Source organism: Gambusia affinis, linkage group LG12, assembly GCF_019740435.1.
Source record: "Gambusia affinis linkage group LG12, SWU_Gaff_1.0, whole genome shotgun sequence".
NCBI lineage: Eukaryota > Metazoa > Chordata > Actinopteri > Cyprinodontiformes > Poeciliidae > Gambusia > Gambusia affinis.
In genome coordinates, this window is record NC_057879.1 from 3,981,024 (window position 1) to 4,001,292 (window position 20,269).

General features: G+C 40.9%; 1 protein-coding gene across 2 annotated transcripts in view; it reads right to left on the minus strand.

Moving 5' to 3' along the window:
- Positions 1-20,269, minus strand: part of LOC122841019 (opsin-3-like) — a 72,538-nt gene that overhangs the window by 15,230 nt on the left and 37,039 nt on the right. The gene's annotated exons all lie outside the window — the stretch shown is intronic.

A 20,269-nucleotide genomic window follows, 5' to 3' on the forward strand; every position in this document is an offset into this window, starting at 1 on the left:
CTACCGAAGGACAAGGTCACTCAGGATGGAAAAGGTCAGACAAATTCACACTTTCTGTTGATCTGCCTGAAAGAAACAGCTGATAATTTATGTGGTACAGTTTTCTTTTAATAGCTACTCACACTTTTATTCTTCCTCTGTCTTCTTTTGTCTTTGTCTTCTTTCATGTAACCGAGTTGAGCTTTCTTCACTCAGCAACAACTTCCACACTGAAGAGTGTGTTGGATATGGAGACCTGCTATCTCTTAGCACTCATTGACTCATTCTTAAACAATTAAAGTGCATGCATACTGCTTATTAGTAACGTCCTGTGGGCTTGTGGGTATTGTAGTTTATATCTGTAGATCAGACGGACGCTGCGTTTCTGGGACATTTATAGAAATTTCGCCAATGACGTAGAACCACAGGTGTTACGTAATATTAGCTGTGTTTTTGATCACCATAAAGTTACGCAAATTGAAATTACAATAATAAATAAAATTTTTTTTTCGTATTTTGGTAAATAAGTCTAGGGTTAGGATGAGGTTGTTTTTTTTTCACCATATCCAAATTGATGCATTTTCCAAAACATCAACAGAAACACTTTTTTCGCATCATATGAGTCGCTTGATCGACAGGTGGATGTTACTACTGGTGGAAACGACAAAGAAGACGACAGGAAGTAGTGGGAGTGTGATGGCTTGTTTGATGGAGTTGATGTTTGGTAAAATCTGTAGCTATATTATGCCTAAAATGTTCCCAAGTATAAATGATTTGTCCCTCCAATGCCTGAACAGCGACTCCTCTGACGGCTGACAGATTAAGTTCTGGCCCCATGAGTGAATTATTAATTGATGAAACTGTTGTTACAAATTGTGTTGCCGTCACGATTTGTAACAACTCGTCGTGTCAGAAAGCTTATTCCCGTGTAATTTTAAATTTCATTTCTTATTTAATGATAATGTCACACATGTGGAATTTTTGATATTACCAGAATATTGAAGATCTGTGTACATATGTAATGGAAATGCAACTAGTGAGTGAAGGTCCGTTTGAAGCGCTATTTGTTTCCAGAACCTCCCCTCGGGTCCGGGCATAGCGTCTCCAGGTGGATTCTTTGGGACTGTGACGGATACAAAGCCTGATTCAGCCGGAAGACGTGATGTTTGGTGGCAAAATGTTCCCACCGGTACCATGGTAACCTGAATCAAGAGTTTCTCCAAATATGGACGAAATATTGCAACTGGTACATGGAATGAGACCAGATATGGTTTAATGAAGATAATAGTTCTTATATTACATTAGCTCAGTAAAGCTGGAAACAACTTCATTCAGAGTTGTGACTCTGGAACCAATTCCTCTAATAAGTGTGTCCTTCCCCAGAGTCAATCAGGATGAGCTCAGTGCTCCAGCTGTGAAGTCGGATATTGCCACTTCTCACAGGAAGGGATGTGATTTTGCATTAAACAGACAAACGGTGCCCGTGTGTGTGTGTGTGTGTGTGCTAAACGGAAACAGAGCATTTAACCTGCTAAGTGAGAGCTCAGGTTTCGCTGGAGGTAAACGATGACGGTAAAATGTTCCAGTCTAGACGTTAAGAGGATGAAGGGCTTCACAAATACACCTGGTGAGACATTACTGTGAAATGATCAAATGTTTTCAATAAGCACAGCTAGACATTAGCTAGTTTAATTCAATCGCCAGAATTCTTTCACTTGATTTTTGAACTAGTTATGTTCTTTACACGTTTTTTTTTACTTTTTAAGCTAATGAAGTATTTTAACTCATGTCTACTGTTACTTTTCTTTTTTTTAACAACTCCTACCAGCTATTTTGTTCTTGCTGTACAGTCCTTTGGTGCAACCCGATTGTTGTAAATTGCAGGATAAATAAAATTAACATTGCTACTTCAACAAAAAAAAAAAAAAAAAAAAAAAGGCACACTTAAATTTTGCTTTGTCAGCAGAACAGAGAATAATTACATATCCATTTAGCAGAACATTCTGCTAAATGGATATGTAACTGCTTGCTCACATAAAATGATGGAGTGAGCACTCTTCTGTTCACCAGAGATCCTCTATGCGGGAAAGAAATTAGATTATTTTTTCTGCAACAAGAGCCGATTTATTTTAGAAACTTTATCAATAACTGAGACATTACATAGATTAATTGCTCACAGATGGATTGTTTCTGTCAACTGTGATTTTCCACTTGCAGCTAATGAAAACATAACATTTAAAATAGAAATGTGGGCTTGATGAGAAGTGCTTAATGCCTTAATGGTTGTTATTTTGAAAAGGTTCTTTTAATCTGACAGAATTTATTCAAATCGACTGAATATGAATTTAAGTAAAACGTGACGTGCCATAGAAAAAAAAAAAACAACTTTAAAAATTCTGAGAAAATTCTAATTGTTTATTTTTTTTTTTTTTTTTTTTGCTAAATGTACTAGTTGAAGTCACAAGGAAACGGTTTTAAACTGGAGTTTTTCCTCACCAGACTGGAAAACGTGAGAGGAAGCTGCCAAAAATAAAACCTTACCACATAAACCACGACGTGAAACACTTCCACGCTCAAAAACACTTTCCCCTCGGCACAATTAGAGCCTCTATCCGTCAGTGTCACCGACCGACGGCCAGCTCTGCCACTTCGTTTCTTAGCCCAAATGACAGAGGTCACGACCTCCGAGAAGATCTCCAGCTGTGGCAGCCTTTGTTTTATGTCATTTCACCAAAGTTTGCAGCTCTGGTTCCAAGAAACATTCCGACACCCGAAGAGAAACAAAAATACGAATCGCAAGAAAGACACTTGACCATTACATCTGAGGAAACAAAGGAATTGACAGTAAAACCAGTTTCCATTTAAACGAAAAGCCAGTAGCACCATGTGCGGTTTTGGCCGCCTGTAGCTTGTCATTCTTTTAGCATTCATACCCAGAGCTGGGCTTTCATCAGACAGGTGTGTTTGTACTTCTTGAACAGCGAGTCTCTGCACAAATAGTCGCTCCTCCATTGTGGCAGGCTAATCAAACTCTTCCGGGGACTGACAGCCACTTCACATTTTTCCTCAATAACCTTCTGAAGTGGAGATTTGTTTGTTTTGCTCAGGAAGATATTTGTGCAGAACTCCAAACTCTCGAGTGTTTACTTTCTCTGAAAAGGTTTGGGGAAAGGTTGCTAGATTAGCCGCTTTTACAAACGATGGGTTTACAAAGGTCGGGTCTGGGGGGCGGGAAGCAAGAAGATTTTGCGGTCGGAGTTTACATGCGAACGGTGAGTTTTTATTAACTTGTTTTTCACTTTATTGTGGAGAATAAGTCTTAAATATTTAAATGTGGGTATGAACTGTTGGGTCCAAAATAGAGAGATGGCTTGCTGAAAGGTTACATGTAAGTTGGTCTCATCTCATTTCAAGATATTTGCACTTAAAACTAGACCAAAAATACTTTGGTGGGCATTTATCGTATCATTTTGTAATTTATCGGGAACACTTTCTTGTTCATGATAAGAAATTAGATTTATTGTTGTCACTATAAGGTTGAAGCAAAAAATTGACAGTATTATTGGAATTGTAATTTTTGCCATTTTCTCTGCCGTTTCTTCCATGAGGGCATAAAAAAAAATTGTTTTTTGAAGTATTTGGCATCCTGATGGAGCCTATTTCAAATGGGAATGTTTTTAAAGAACAATGCTGTGCCGTACAGACACAGCCAAAAAAAAAAACAATTACCTTTTTTTTAAAATCATAATCATCATCAATATCACAATAAGACCTCAAAATATTGTGACCGAATTCCAAGTCCATATTGCCATTTTCTACTCAAAGCAAGACGCAAATATTCAATAAACACATTCTTACAATCTCTAGAGAATTAAACAAACTTCAATGTCAGGTCAAGAATAAAGATTTGTGGATTTGCAGTGGCGTCCAAACTTAGAAAATATGAAATTAGAGCATTATTACTCTATTGTAGATCTAAATGATGCTAAGTAGCCGAAGGTTTCTGCTGCTGTTTATGGCATATTATATTCAATGAATGATTTTTTTTTTCTCTCTCTACCAGTTTACCTTGATGACTACACAGGCAAACGGCATCAACGCTCCGCTGAGCAGAGCAGACATGTCTGAATGCCTGGTGAGGCTCAAGTTGAAAATGATAAAAACTGTACAACTGCCTGATGACGGAGAACAACAAAGAGAAACAAAACGTCTAGACAGCTGAGGCGGAGTTCCTCACAAGGATTGATGCTGCCGTCATGGAACCTCAGATCCTTCTTTATTAAATTGTCTACGTGCACAGATATGGCTGTTTTTGCGAACTATGCGTTAGTCTACTTTGGAAGAAATTTTAACATGTTGTATTTTGTCCCTTTATGTGAAAGTTGTATGTTTTGGAAAAAGAAAGGGAAAAACTGAGTAATGTTCTAAGTTCTGTACACCATCTTGTACTAAAAAAAAAAAAAAAATGCGGGCACTCACAACATTGGTTAAATTCTCAGTACTGAAATATGTTCTCAGCAGTCAACGTTTACGAAATAACAGAGAATGTAACAAGGCATCTTACATGTTCTCTGTTAGTAACCAACAGAAGTTGCGTTTCCATGTCAATATTCCTCTAATGTTGAAAAAACTAAATTCTGCTAAATTCTGCTAAATTCCGCAGAGCGACCAGCTCGTACATCAGAGCAGACGGTGGAAGGTTCCTTAGTTTTTCCATTAATCAAGGCAGACAGTTAAAATCACGTGAATAAGTTTGTTCACGTGATGAATTGATAATAAACATGCAATGCCTTGGTCTTCCAACTACTTCCTGTCGTTTTCTTTGATGTTTCTGCCAGTAGCAAACACGAGTCACGTTGATCGTGTGACTTGTGTGATGTGAAAAAAAAGTGTTTCCTCGCAATTTTGTGAAATAACCTCATTTCCATATGGCCAAACAAACCCCCTCATTTTATAGCACTTGATTGTGCTATAAAATGATCCTCTGTGGCTGGAAAACACATAACATTGCACCTTTAAAGCAAAAACAAACAAAACAAAAAAACCAATTAATTTGTGGCTCAAATTATGCAATTTCCTTTCCTCTCATTTTCCGCAGGTCAAATAAAACTTCTTAGATTTCACTTTTGATCAGTATGTGCCATAGAACAGAGCAGCAACACCTTCAAATGTAAATGTTATAGAAAACCTGTTGCTGTTAACAGATTTCTTGAATAATAACTGGACTTGTGAAAGTGTGTGGAGGGTGATATGGAGAGATGACAGTCTGACACTTTATCAGTTCATATTGGCTAGCCTATTTACAATCTCTCTATATATTCTACAGCGGTCCTTTTAATTTCAAACAAAGGCTGTTCACTTCTTAATTACTTTTTTTTTTAAACTTGCTGCTTGTTTTCAGGGATGGTCGGCGTGATTGGCATGAAAAGAACTTAAAAAAAAAAAAAAATGTGTCTGTTGGTCAAAGCCGCAGCGGTTCCTTTGTTAGGTGAAAGAACCGTGAACGCAGCGAGCCCCGGCCGGATTCCTGCGGCGCGGTTTGAGCGACGTGCGACCGGCCGTCTGTCTGAAAAGGCCCCGCATGAAAACGCTGACGCCGGCAGAGCAGCGCGCAGCGGCGGAGAACACCGCTGGGACCGTACAAACTGCGGAGTATGAAGGAGAAGGAGAAAAAAAAAAGAAAACTCAAAAACGTGTGCCCAAGCGACAGCATTGACGAACAAGCTGTCGTAGTAAGCGCGAGGCGGACTGGGCAAAAAAAAAAAAAAAATAGTGAGATGAGGTGTGAGGTCAGAGACTAAACTTCAAAAGGATTTCCGCCGAGAGAAGCAAACGTTCTCAGTTCCGAATGGGTCAAATACTGACAAATGATGTCGACGCTTTCCAGTAGGAGTGAACAGGTGGACCTCTAAGGAGAGCGGCGAAACTTTTCTTTTTCTGCCTCGGTGGTTCGGTTTTCTGTTGGAGGGGCGTTTCTCTCTCTCTCTCTCTCTCTCTCTCTTCCAGATGTCAATGAAGCTGACATTAAGCTTTCAGGACGTGTCAGCCGGGCTGCTCCTCGGCGCAGATAGACGGTCCTTCTGTGGTCCTGTGCCGTCACTCGGAGACGCGCTGCAGAAATGTCCTGTCTGTGGGCAAAGCCATCTATTATAATCACAGCTTGTCACGCGCAGAAAGAAAGAATAATGGCGTGTGAAGTGAGGGAGGCGCGTGATGCTGTGTGGCTTCTGACAGCGACGCGACGCCGTGAGGCGTTCAGGCTGTTCAGGCTGTACGTAAAGACACTGCGCGAGGAAAACGGACTGACTTAGAAACAGTGACACCGCAGGTTTGTCTGTGAGGGAATAACATTACAACATGAAGTAAAGTTAAAAAGAATGATGATTTTACAAAATACTGTCTCTTTAAACAGTTGCAGGGCTTATTCCCCCCCAATAACACTAACTAATAAAGAACTTACACACTAAAAACTGCTGGGTTTAAAACAACCTAATTTGTGACCCAGTGGTGGGTCAAATTTGCACCGAGCCAACTTGCGTTTTAACTCAACAGGGTTGGGTTGATGGTTTGACCCAACATACAGGGTTAGGGCAACTACCCAAAGGTTGGGTTGAATGAATTGACCATTGTTTAAAGTTAAAATGACCCAAAATTTAGGTTGAAACTCGTCACCATTCGCAAGGAGTTTTGTAACACCATAAAATAATAACAATAAAAAAGATTTTTATTTATTTTAAAATTCACCATATAAAAACTGGATTAAAAACGATTTGAAAACTACTTTTTCTTTTAATGTGATAGGTGTACGAAGAATTCATTGACTAAAGTTTCAAAACACACAACATACGTACTTATAAGTTCTAGGTTGTTGTTTTGAGTACATATTATTTGGCTACAACTGCAGAAGTACATGATGCTACACATTCAGACATCATTTCATGTAAAAAGTTTGTTTTACAGCAAACCACAAGTAAAAAAAAATTCAGCCATTAGACAAGGAGTAACTTTATCAACACTTCAGCTTTATTTCTACCAGCTGCCTGGTAGAATTTTATTTAAGAGCATCAGAGTAAAGAAGGCTAAACACACTTGTAAATAAATCTAAATAAACACTGTGTTATTGTTCTTCCACTTCCTAATCATTTTCTAATCTGTGTCAGTGCGTCGCATAGTTTGCGGTTTGTAAGAAGATAAACTCTGGCAAATTTCAGCCGTGCGTTTATGGATGCCTCCTAAATCCTGAGCATTTAGAAGCCATTCAGCTCACTGGCATGAAGATGTTTACCAAAAACAGAAAGCAGAAGTCTGTTTTAGTTTTGTTTTTTTTGGCAGAAAATCAATCAGCAGCGAAGGAAACATTTGAAGAGCCTCATCAGGCAGCAGGTCGCCGCACGTCGGATCCGCGTTCAAAGCGCAGACGGTGGATGGTCTGGTATGACCGGCGGCGGGGCGGACCGAGTCCAAAGCGAAGCAGCGAGCGTGGCTTTGTAGCCGGGGTCGGGCCTGGGGCTGATTAAAGTTTCAGTAAAGAGCAGGACGGAACCGGACCGACGGGGCGTTGGGATCGGATTTAATATGTTTCACTCAAAGCAAAGAAGAAGAAAAAACTCCATCCCAAGGTTGTGGATGCTTTGTTTGAAACTTCCTTGTCTGAAGGCGAGTCAGAACTCCTGCAGGTTTGTCAGCGGTGATGGAAAGGTCCAGAGGAGCAGACAAAAAATAAATAAATAAAACATAAAAAAAGAGGCAGGAGTCCCGACATCCACCTTATCTATTTTTCAGCATTGCTTCCCAAAGAGAATTTTTTTATCGCTCGTTGTTGGCTGACAAGTATTTGCTCGCCTGCACAGTTTGGGGGAGAAGTTGGATAAAGAGAAATCAAATAGTTCTGGGATTCTGGTGCCATTCAGTTAGAATGGAGCATCAGGGCCATGCTAGGAAAGTTAATAAAATAAAATACTAAAAGTATCCGAATAAAGTGATCAAATCACAAGAATAAGCTCACATTACGAGAAGTCGTACAAGAATGAAGTCGTTAGTGTTACAAAAATAAAGTTACATTTCTACTTTGTTCTTGTAATATTCTGCTAATCTCGTATTATTTCGACTTTATTCTTGTACGACTTTAGTTTTGTAATATACTCGTTTTTCTGCAACTTTATTCACACCTTATTTTGACTTTATTCTTGCACTTTTATGACCATTTTCTAAGCCTGGTCCACTCATACTTTGTCATATTCCATAGTTTGATGCACTTCTCTCTGTTTTCATCTTTCAGCTTTGCTGTCCTTATTTCCTTTTCTCTCTGTGCTTTTTAATACGCGAGAAAGGCAGCAGAAAAACTAGACTAATCTTTTTTCTTTTTTTTTCCCTCTAATTTGCCAGATGAACTACATAAATTACAGAACACCAGAGAGGGGAAGCATGTCACTTGGACTGCTTACTCACTGTTCTCTCCAGTGTCCCGCAGAGCGAGCCATAAAAGGTTGTTTATTGAGACCGGGCGCGAGGGAGCGCCGAGTCGAGAGCAAAAGCTGTCTGGAGGGAAAAACGTTTCCTCGGCTCTGCGCCCTCCACGGTGGCTGCTGCGTGCCGGTGGTCTCAGGAAACAGAGACGACTTGTACATGTCACACCGTGCAAACTTGATCTTATGAGATCAGAGCAGGAATTTCTTGCTGCAGCAGAATCACGAGATCCCCTGTGTGTGTGTGTGTGCGTGTGTGTGTGTGTTTGTTTTTCTTCTAGAGAATTCCTGACTGTGCTTAATGTTCGGCGTAGGCTGTCTTGTAGGGAGAGAGAGGAACTGCTGAATGAGCAGTGATTTGTTTTCATTAAAAAGCTCACTATCTGGACTAGGGTTGATCCATCTGGGCAAAATAATTTTTTTTAATTAAGTCATTTGTGACAAAGCTAATAGAAATACACATCCGAGTTGGCACAGTTTTGAAACTGTCACAATAATAAACTTAGGTGGTGTTGGAAGTTTAATGTGTTTTTCAGGCACAGCCAAGATAATTATGTTACCTTCAATTCTTATAAAAATGCTGCATATGCCAAATACGACCCGACTGAATTTTGGCACCTTGAAATCGGGCCTCTGTCTCTTTAAGAAGCTCCTACTCTTTCTGACGCTCCGCCTTCAGGAAGTCATCACAACAATGCCTTTTCGTTTTGTCGCTTCCAATTAACGCTCCGTTTCACAAGGTGTTTGATAATTGCTGCTGCCGCTAGTCTAGAGGGTCTGTATGGACCAGGCCAGCTCTGCTGGAGACTGTAGCTCCAGGGAGGAGCTTTACGTCAACAGGTGGTGCTTTGTATAACTAGGCTTTTTGGCCGTCCTGAATGGTTGCCATCGGAGATTCAAGGATTCCTCAAACGTGCATGAAAGAATCAAGGCTAAAGTCCAGGAATGTTTTTGATGAGGAGATAACATTATAACACGATGTAAAGCTAAAAAACGTTGATTTTAATTAAATGTAATTTGGCTTGGCTATTAATATTTGTTTTTATTAAAAGTTGATTATTGATTATTATAAATGTACAGCTGCATTGGCCGTGAGTTTCAGTATGCATTCCCTTGTGTTGGCCTGTAATCATCCCATTTTTCTGTTCTTTGCTAGTTTTTTAAAATTTATTTTAACTATATTAGTGGACTCAATAAATTCAGCCAAATTAGCCGCTAAGGCAAATATACAATCTGCATGATAAAGCGATGTAAGTTCACATAGCAACACATAAGTTGCTTGGCTAAAGGCAGCGCAGCGCTAAATGTGTCTGTTGAGAAACTGTGGGAATGCTAATATCGACTAGCATCATTGTAACCTAAAGCCAGCTAAAAGTTAGCGGCGTGTTCAACTTGTTAGCTTCCACGTCTCTGAGGATTCGTCAATGTCTCCAACAAGCAACATCTGTCTACTACGTATGAGGAAACTGGTGCTGATCACCGTGGTACTTTGTGTTTGTAATATTGCAAAATGTGACAAAGTGTACGAATACGTTTGCGAGGCAATATATGACATCGACGTCATTTGGATTCATTCCAGCACACATCATGTATGAGTTTCAGTATGCATTCACTTGTGTTGGCCTGTAATCATCCCAGAAGCCTCAAATCCCATGAATGGGATCAGCTGCTTTTTATATAAGTATGAACAAATGGACTATTGGGATAACCCAATAGTATATCAATAAGTATAATCAAATAGTCTCATCAGTCATATTTAGACGAAAACAGCTGAAAATGGGAAAATATCCCCCTTGATCATTAGTCTCTTAAGTAAGCATCCTGGCATTGGGAAGGAATAATTTAGTAATGGGCCAATTACCGGCATCGATGTATGCCATGGATAAATACTGCAATACAGTTAGACCATGGTATTTTCCCTCAGTTATCAGAATTTTGCACAACAATAAATCTTTTTGCTATTATAGTACTCACCAAAAGTTAGATGATAGAGATTTTTCTTATTTCTTACATGGTGCTTTTGTCTTTTTTCAGCATCTTCAGCATGTTACCATCATACAGAAGAACGGGTCTCCAGGTGAGTCTATAGGTCTGGTGTTGTGTTGTAGAAATAAATCAATACATGTCCGTTTCAGAGACAGCTCTGACAAGAACTCCACTCGTTACACGCGGTCTTTGTTTCTAAAGACTTTGCCACACTCTGTGGACGCCTGCTCTTCAATAAAAAAAACCCTCCCCCACTTGTTTTCGTTCGGCCAGCATCAGGTATCCCAGGTGAGGGGCCGTGTATAAGAACAATTCAAGTCTGTAAAGCAAACAGACTTCCTCTGTTCGTAAAACAAGACCACTCAACTTGAGCATGAAAACACATTACACATCCCTAATATAAACATCAAACCAGAGGATTATTGCACACATATTTACAAATATATGACTTCATTTTTTGCATCTGTTAAAATTATGTTTGATATTATGTAATTAAGACATATATAAAGCTGCAGGTCCGCTGCCTTCAGCTTAGTGACATTTTCACTGTAATGTCACCAATCTATTTACTCAACATGTTAGGTTGAAAATTTAGTGCCTCACACACAACCTACGAGTGGTCCAATGGGTCCAACAATTAAGCATTAAACATGCTGAGGTGAGTGCATTTGCATAGCTTAGCATGATATGAAAGCAATATGTCATTGACTGATGCAGTCTTTATTAGCTAACTTTGTCCACACAGCAGAGCAACTCAAAAACGTCTTGATTTCTTACTTCAAATTTTGAGTTTCAAAGACAGAAACAACATGATGTTGAGCCTCAAGCACACCTTTTCACACCCAGCAGTCCATTTAAATACCTTTTAACTTTGATTGGTTGTTTCTGACTGGGCGCTGTACCTTTCTTCAAACAGTCAGCAGCACAAGGAGGGGGAGGAGATCAATCTCTTCACAGATGATCTTTCTCATAACAGGATGACAGTTTTGACAAAACGAAAAAATATATTTTTGCAACTTGGACTTACTGACATGTCATAAAAAGGAGACTGAACCAGACTGATACAACCCAAGTATCATTATAGCAGTGGATAGCAAGCACAGATTAAAAAAATGAACAAAAGTAACTCATAATTAATAATAATTATTGGGTCTTAGAATAAAGCCGCCATGTTGGCCGGGTTCTGGTCTGCTGGGCAAACCAGAAACCAGGGAGGTTGAAACTTAAACTACACAGGATGAAAAGAGAGGAAGGGGGGAAACAACTTATGAAATAGGGCAAAGAGAGGAAAATGTGCACAGCGGGAAGGAGAGGGAACAGCGGAGCGGAGAGAAACGAGAAGAGGAGGAGTGATGGAAGAGTGGATTTCCCAGGGAGCGAGAGATGGAGGGGAAACGGCAGGAAGTCCTTGCAGGTGTGTAACCGACTTCTCCTCCTGCGAGTCAAATTTTATCAAATTAGTATCGATGTGTTGTGGCAGATAAGCCTCTCCCCCCTGCCCCCACCCGTTGCCGTCTTCGCGGTTGTCTGGATGGAGTGTTGTCATGAGGGGGTCCGGCCCACGCCGCCACCAGCTGGGTTTGGATTCCAGAGTGAGCAGATTTAGCTGACTGCAGAGAAACGCCGCAGCGGTCACGGCTGACTCGCCGGCTACACGGCCGCTCAACCTTAAGAGACAGGGCTCTCATGTAGGCTCTCTTCACTGCACAAGCTGCCGCAAATAACCGCCTCTTAACCTTCGAGGGAAACGGACCAGAGCCAAGTGATTTGAGGCAATTAGCATCTACCACACCTGGAGAGTTTTTTTCTTTTTCTTCTTCGTTTTCTGCTGGAATGTGCTGGAAGCACCTGAACACCCCTGGGAGAGGTGAAGTGGAGCAGGTTGATGTTAGCTCAACTGGAAAAGAAGGAGAGTAGAAGCAATTTACTGTAGATTCTGTCTACCTCCTGTCTTTTACGCAAAACTGTTTCCTTTTTGTTCCTGTAAGTCTGTCAGCTGATTGTGTCTACTGTGCTCTGGTAAAACATCGTCACTCAGGTGTTTAAGATAATACAATAAACGTCGAGATCAACACTAAGTAGAAGATGCAGTATTCAAACAAAAAAATTCCCATTCATTAAAGTAAAGTTTTTGGATCAATTACATGAATTAAAACAATTTCAGGTCAATAATTGACATAATTAAAACCCCTCTGACAACATCAAGTAGGCTTCACAGCCCAATCTAAAGAAATTCAAGATGAGAATCATTAACATCAACATCAGAAAAGGGTTACACGAGTGTTTTCACACCTGACAGTCCGGTAGACTCGGTTCGATTCGGGTCCATAAATTGCCAAAATGACATTTTCAGCTGGTGAGGTTCGCTTTTACACTGCAGTGGGAAATGAACCAAACACTTCAATAGACCTGTTCCCCTTCCTGCCTGTGGTGGCGCTGCAACAAGAACCACCGAAGGAAAAAAGAAGAAGACAAGAGTGCAACTTCCTTCTTCACAAAATGCAAAGGAAAATGGAGTGGCGTCAGATTTTAGCGTTTGTAGGATTTCTTTTTCGTCTTTGGTAAAAGACGACGGACTAATTCACCCGCTAGCACTAGACTCACGCGTATGTTTTGGTTGCATCTACCCAGAATGCCTTGTTCCATAGTCCGGTTCCTGCTTTTGGAGACGTCTCCGGTCCCACTGGCATTCCTCATTTAGTCTTTGGACTAACGAAACAAAGGAGGAAACTTTTGGAAGGTGTGTGATCTCTCACATCTAGTGTAAAACTAAACACATTTCAAAAAGGTCAAGTTGTAATGGTGTCAGTTAGATGGTTTGCTGTTTAATAAGTGTGTAAGGGTGACAAAAAGCAAAAGCAGGCACAATCCATAAGGGGGCCAAAACCTTTCCACAGCACTGTGACTGACAGGCTATGATCCAAAGTTTTATTTTAAAAAACGAGCAAAACACACGTACTTCTGCACTTTGTTCAGTTTTAACTTCACTACTCTTCAGCAACTGTCCCTTTTAAAAAAACATGTTTCCTCATAACTTACGGTCTTTTTCTTCACTTTTTTCTTCCAATAATTTATTAAACAGAAGCATGTGCTGCTCTCAAATTACACCCCCACCCCGATCCCACCCCATGGCTCCTGACTGACAGCCGGAGCTTTTTAAGACCTGCAGCCCTGGAATTATAAATGTAATGCAACTCATTTTTGTTTCAGGCATCCGAATGACAGCTGGAGATTTAAGCTAACGCTAAAAAAGTACATCTCTGTTGAGAAACTGTATCTGTGAGTGATTAGTTATTCCAGGCCTTTGGCAGGACTTGAGACGGCCGAAACGTCACCGCGATTTCAAAGCTAAAGTCGAATGCTGGCAGCCGAACATGAACGCCTCGGAAAGCTACACGCTCACCAATCTAATCACACTCTTCACCCTTCTGTCAACTTCCTTCCCCACTCTGCCAGAGGGGCGGCGGAGGAGGAAGGGAGGGGGAGGGGCAGACGCAGGGAGTCACATGAAAACACATTAGTGATTGTGAAGGTGACATTTGTCTGAAATTACTTAGCAGAAGGACGTTTGATGGGGGAACATGGTGTTAATCATCTGAACACAACTGCAACAAGACGGGATCTGTGTACAGTTGGTGAAATAATTTGATCTCCTGTGGTATTTTGTGAGTTCGCCAACTTTTCTTGTTAGTTTGGCTGCTACACCTTATCTCAACTTCCTATAGTACAATACAGTACAGTGTCTTACCAATTTATTAATGCCCCCTTAACATTTGATCTTCTTTGAATTTTATGTGGCAGACTGACTTAAAGTAGTGCATAATTAAGTGACACCTGGCTGTGAAACAGAAGAGTGTAGAGAGGATTTGTATTCAGGCCTGCGGAGTCAAAACTTGGTGGAACAATCTTTTCCTGCAGTTACACTTGCTCATCTATAGACTTTTTGTCTCCATTCTTTGCAGAAATATTTCTTAGCTCTGTTCGGCTCGCTGGAGAGTATCTGTGAACAATTTTGTAAGTCCTCACTTTGATTTATCTCTGAACTTTGACTGGGTGGAACATGGATAGGATTTGATCTAAATCCAGAGTCTTGCAGTTTCTACTGGGATCCGTTCTCTTTCAATGAAGTTCACAATTTGGGATATTATTTTATGACATAAACCTCTTGTGAACTTCACCACAACCTTATTACTTCCTTGTCTGGTGTGTAGGGATCATCCCCCAATGAACTAGGAGGATCTGAAGCCAACAGAAACCACAATCAGACAATGGGAGCAACAGACAAGACAACGATTGAGCCCTTTGCCAGCAGCCTGAGGAAATGCTGAGTATGACTCAAGCAACACCATCCATGTAGTCAAGCTTAGAGGTGGTAAACTTTGGTATATGCAAAGGGTTACTAAGGTCTTATCCACATTTAGGGGTCAGTTAAATGTTGCCTAAAGGTGGCCAAGGAAAACCTTCCCTCAGAGAGATGAGTTGAACAGCCCAAACACTTTGTTCCCTTCCATAAAAGTAAGAACTCACACATCGGCTCCTCTGCTGTGTCTCCAGTAGAGCAATATTATTAAGTACGTAGAAAGAGGCCATCTGCTATGAAATCTTGGAAAGAACTTCTTTCACCTCAGCCAGAACAAACCAATGCCCAAAAACATTCAAGGTACTTTTGGAGCAGTTCTGAAAAAGCACATTAAGGTCATGGGGCAGCCATGCCAGTCTCCAGATCTCAATCATGTCATGCTAAACATCCACATGGGGAGCTAAAACTTTAAGTTGCCAAGGGGCAGCCATGACACCTAAAGGAAATCTGACGACCAGCATGCAGCAGTGGCACAGGGGCAAAGGAAGCGACCCATGTACAAAGACTTCTATGCAGACGTCACAGGTTGTTCACCTTTGCTGCATGTCTTTCTCCTCTCTCCCAACCCACTTTCCTGCCAATCCACTGTCAAATAAAGGCCACCAGAGTCGAAAAAAGTCTATAAAAATAAATCAACCCGATGATCAACTGCAAAAAAGTCAAAGTTGCCTTTGATCAAAACAGACGTGCTCCTGGCTCTGAAAACCAAAACACATATCTCTAACATCCGAATCAGAAATGCAACAAAGGCAATTTGAGAGTAGACAATCTCACAACAAGAAGAAGTTGAAAAGACGCAGATGCAGCACTTTCAACCGTCGTGTTTTGCCTCAGCTCTGCAGCTTCTCTCTGGCCGTTCTGCCTGCAAAGTCGTCGACTGCTAAATCTGATTGATTGTAGGATGAGCATCTGCTGAATTTGTCTTCCAACACCGTCAGCCCCGCGTGGCCTGCTTGCCTGTCAGCAATCAAAGCGCCCCTCTCAGCTAGAATCCTGAACGCTTCACTGTGTTCGCCGAATTACTGCGGGATACCCATGACTCTCCCTCCAGGTCCTCTGCTTGCAAACGCATCGTGGAGTCCGTGATTTCAGGAAAAAAAAGAGGAAAGAACAACAACAAAAAATAAAAGAGCAAAGTGATAAAGCTTTATTGAATGAGGGAAAGTCGAGGACTTACATCTGGCAGGCAGAAAGAACGAGCAACACCGTCTCCATTCACGGGCAAACAAGTTGTAAGGGAAGGACTCAGGAATGAAATTGATGGTGAGACAGTCTGGCTGCAGGGGACAGGAAGACCAGATGTGCTGAATGGACACGCTCTGAAGTTGAGTGTGTGTGTGTGTGCCGTCAGTGTTGAGAGGGAGCACGGGTGCATTCATTTTCATTTAGAGTAATAACACTCTGAGGACAGAGGGGAGCGAGGCGCACTGTAAGAGGCGGCGTGGAATTGAGTTGTTCAATTGTTGACCCTTTTTTTTTCCACCATTAGATTGCTTTGCTTTTGGTAGCGTCTGGAGATTCTGCATCCTGTCCTGATTCCCGGAGTGCTGACAGGACTACAGATTGGGGAGCAAAAGAGATAAAAAAAAAAAGAAAAAAGGGACAGACTGATGTTCTTTTCAATGTCAGAAGTCTTTATAGGGGTCACAAAGCACTGAGAACAAAATGAATTATGTCCGTCGGCTGCATGAAAGGTGTCAAAGATGAGTTAATTTCAGCACCGCTTTCAGCGAGCGCACACAACATTTCTGACATTCAGTAAATGCCTCAAACTTAGATCCCAAAATATCCAGGTAAAGCCTGCAGGCGTTGCCACCAAACTACACCAAATGAAGAAGCCCATGTCTCTTGGCAGGTAATTTAGCGCACTTGCAGAGATGGATGTAGCTGGTTTCATTCGCAAGAGGCTGGCACATTTAGGATGGAACCACAGGCCACTATAGTGGTATCGCCAGTCCAGTGATGTTTCTCCAGGGTCTGACATTTGATGAAAACAGTAAATGAAGGTCAGCAGAAACAGAGGACGCCTCATAGGCAGCATTACATGCATTTGACAGTAAGGTTGGGTGATGATTAGTGTGAAAAGTGGGGTACAAAGTACATCGGTTAATACTTCAATTCCATGGTTTGCAATTACATTTAATTTGGTAGAGGCAAAAATGGTTTCAGACTTGTTGAACAAACTTTTTTTTCCCTCTCTTGAAGGCGTAATGCGTGTTGCGTAAAGCGCCCAGATACTTCACCGCGCGGAGATTCCGCTCGTACTCGACTTCGCCAGACACGTTCGCACAAACGTCAATTTGAACAACCGCCTACAGGAAACTGCTTGGCGGGAAACGGTGTTCACGTCGAACTGTTTCGTACGCGACAACGTTGAGCGAAAGCCGAAACGACTGCCTTGCACCTTGTGCAGAAGTCCACAAGTACAGTACAGACCAAACGTTTGAACACACAGTTGTGTCCAAACGTTTGAACACACAGTTGTGACCAAACGTTTGAACACACAGTTGTGACCAAACGTTTGGTCTGTGCTGTACATCTTTTTGTTTCACCGTTGTTTCCAGCTTGAACGAGTCGATGGCTCAAATAAACAAAAATAAAACCATAGTTTGGCGTTGGCCTATAACAATACACAACAACCTTTCTTCTGCTCTGAGGTGATAAAAGTTTCATCAGAAGTGTTTTAGATTGCATGCAAAGTGCACTGCGGCGCTCATAAATAATCCTCAAAGAGGTTTTTTTAGACTGTCGATCTTTCTGAGGTTTTGATGCTGAAATTGTTCAATGGCGTCATCGGCATCTGCCGGCAGGATGAATTATATCCGTGGAATCTGCGGGATGCCAATTTAACAATTTGGTGCAACAAAACCCTTGCTAATTGGGTGTACCGCATGGAGCTGTATCCTGCTCCCTCACACACGCTCAGTCGCGGGCCAACACAAGCACATGTGAATATTAATACACAAACACAAAACATAACTATTATTTCCTTGTGTTTCATCAGTTCACAGCAGGGAGTTTCAGCTCATCACTCAGCGTGTCCTGGAACTGCCTAACACACACACACACACCCACACACACACACACACAAAACCAGGAGATCTGCCCACAACGCCACTGCAACACCTTTCAGGTTGAGCGTAATTGATTACCCCCGTTACAGAACTTCTTTAATATCGCAGGGGGACGTTAAGTTGCAAGAAGGAAATTAATCATCTGGAAGAATATTTAGTTTAGAAAAATAGTGGAAATGGTAGTTAAGCGATGTTACTGATGTGACTTCAAGATTTATACGTCTCTGGACTCATCCAGCACGTCTGGGGGAGGATGGGGGACCAGAGGATTCATTTGAAAGTTTAGTCATTTGGAGGTGTTGGAAATAGACAAATAGAGAAAGAAATCTCTGTTGTTAAAAAGAAAAGGTGCAAACTGTTCCAGTGCAGGAAGAGACGATTCCTGATTTAACTGAGCTGCACTTCAGAGCGAAGAGAACGAATGGCTTTCCTGGAGAATAGATGGCAGATTTAAAATGCGATAGCTGGAGCCGCCGTTTTGTCAAAGACACCAGCAGGAAACTGTATGCTTTTGTTTTCTGAAAGTAGTTCAAGTGCATTTCAAAAACAGGCTCTTATTGTAACACCAGGAGAAAATGGATTTTACATATTACAAGTTTTTCTTCTAGAGTATATTAAAGTATATTGAAGAAATAATGTATGTCAATCTTTGAAATCGCAGGCGTTTGTGGGTGATGATTTTTCTCCTCCTGTGTTTCATAATTCATCCGGTATCAGAGTTCTAAATCATCTTTCATTAGGTTAACAAATGTAATCACGACAAACTCTTTGTTCTTGCTGAGGCGCCCCTAAGGGAGCCTGGAATCATCTCTATCAGAGCAGCATAGTGCGAAACCTGAAACCATCTCCCTTCAATAAGCCGCCTAAACCTGCAACCTTCACTTTTTCTTCATGATTTTATTATTCAGTTTCACATTTTACAAATTCAGCCTTGAAGACGACCTAATTGTACACAGTTTCAACTGTACAACTGCATAATAACTACGAGTTACTCAAAGTTATTTAATCTCTTACAGCTCTTAAAAACAGACAAGTCGGGCATCTGAAGGAGTTATTGTGATGAAAGTGTCAGACACACATTTCATATTGAAGTAATTATTTTATAAGTTCCTCTTATAAAATAAAAAAATTTAACTTTAAGTTTATTACATTTCATCAGGGAACCATTTGCACAATATTATTTATTTAGTGTGATTAATAATTAGTTTTGCAGGGGCTTTTGAACAGTTTCTTCTGCTTCAACAGGGGGTTAGACGTTGCATGACTTGTCTAATTTAGTATAACACAACACAGCACAGCATATAGCAGAGCCAGCTAGCAATAGCATGCTATACTACAATACTAGCTATCTTAGTATAGCTAGCTATACTAGCTAGCTATTCTAGCTAGCATAGCTAGGCATACAGGTAAGCTAGCCAATATAGCCATTTTATACTAATATGCTAGACTATACTGGTACAGAATAGCCATAGTACTATACTATATCATACTTCTTTTTAGGGATCCTACACCCTTTAAAAAGTTATGTTGAGGTTCTTTAGTGAATAGAGAAAAAAAAAGTCTTTCCTGAATAAAAAATAATTAAAAATTATTTGTAATACAAATGTGTATGGCTCGACAATAAATCAATAATATATTTTACGATAGAAACGTGATCCATCAACAGACGTTACATCTCTGACTCTAGACTCCAGTCCAGAACAGCACAGCACTTTGGGAGATGTAGGCAGAGGAATGACCTTAGCTGCTCAACCTCCCACAGCTAGCCAAGCAAGGTTGGTGGCATCAACTAACTCTCGCTCTTTGGTTACGTAGCAACAGCAAGTTGCCTAACCCTTCCATGCTACACTGCTGTGCCTCATAACTACTTAAAATGACACAATGTCGTGGAGAGAAAACTGTGACTGAAAGAGAAAAGGTCACGCCACCATTTCGGCAGCGTTTAAGATATTTAGAACACAAAAAACGAATCAATAATTATCGATATAGACTTATGTCAAATGCTCATCTTGTGATAAGTTTTTCAGACGTATAATGCAGCCCTAGCAGTGTGAAACAGAATACCATACATACATATGTTAAATATTATCTAAGAGAAAAAAGTAAGCAACTTAAATCAATGCTAAGACTCCAAAAGACTTTCCAAATTGATTGCTCAGTGTGGCAGGTTTATAACCTTTGCCAAAAAACAGGCAGCGTGCCTTTCTGTCACAATAGCAGGCAGCCATCCTTAATCAACCTGTAGCCTGTAATATATAGCGATGGGAGTCAGCTATAATTCCAAGGAAGGCTTCGCTGTTCATCTGTTCTGCTCAATAAATGGGTGTGAGGTGTGCGCCTCAGCCAAACATTGCAACGGTGCTATGTCTTACAGACAGATGGCTCCTGAAGTTGGCAGTGCCAGA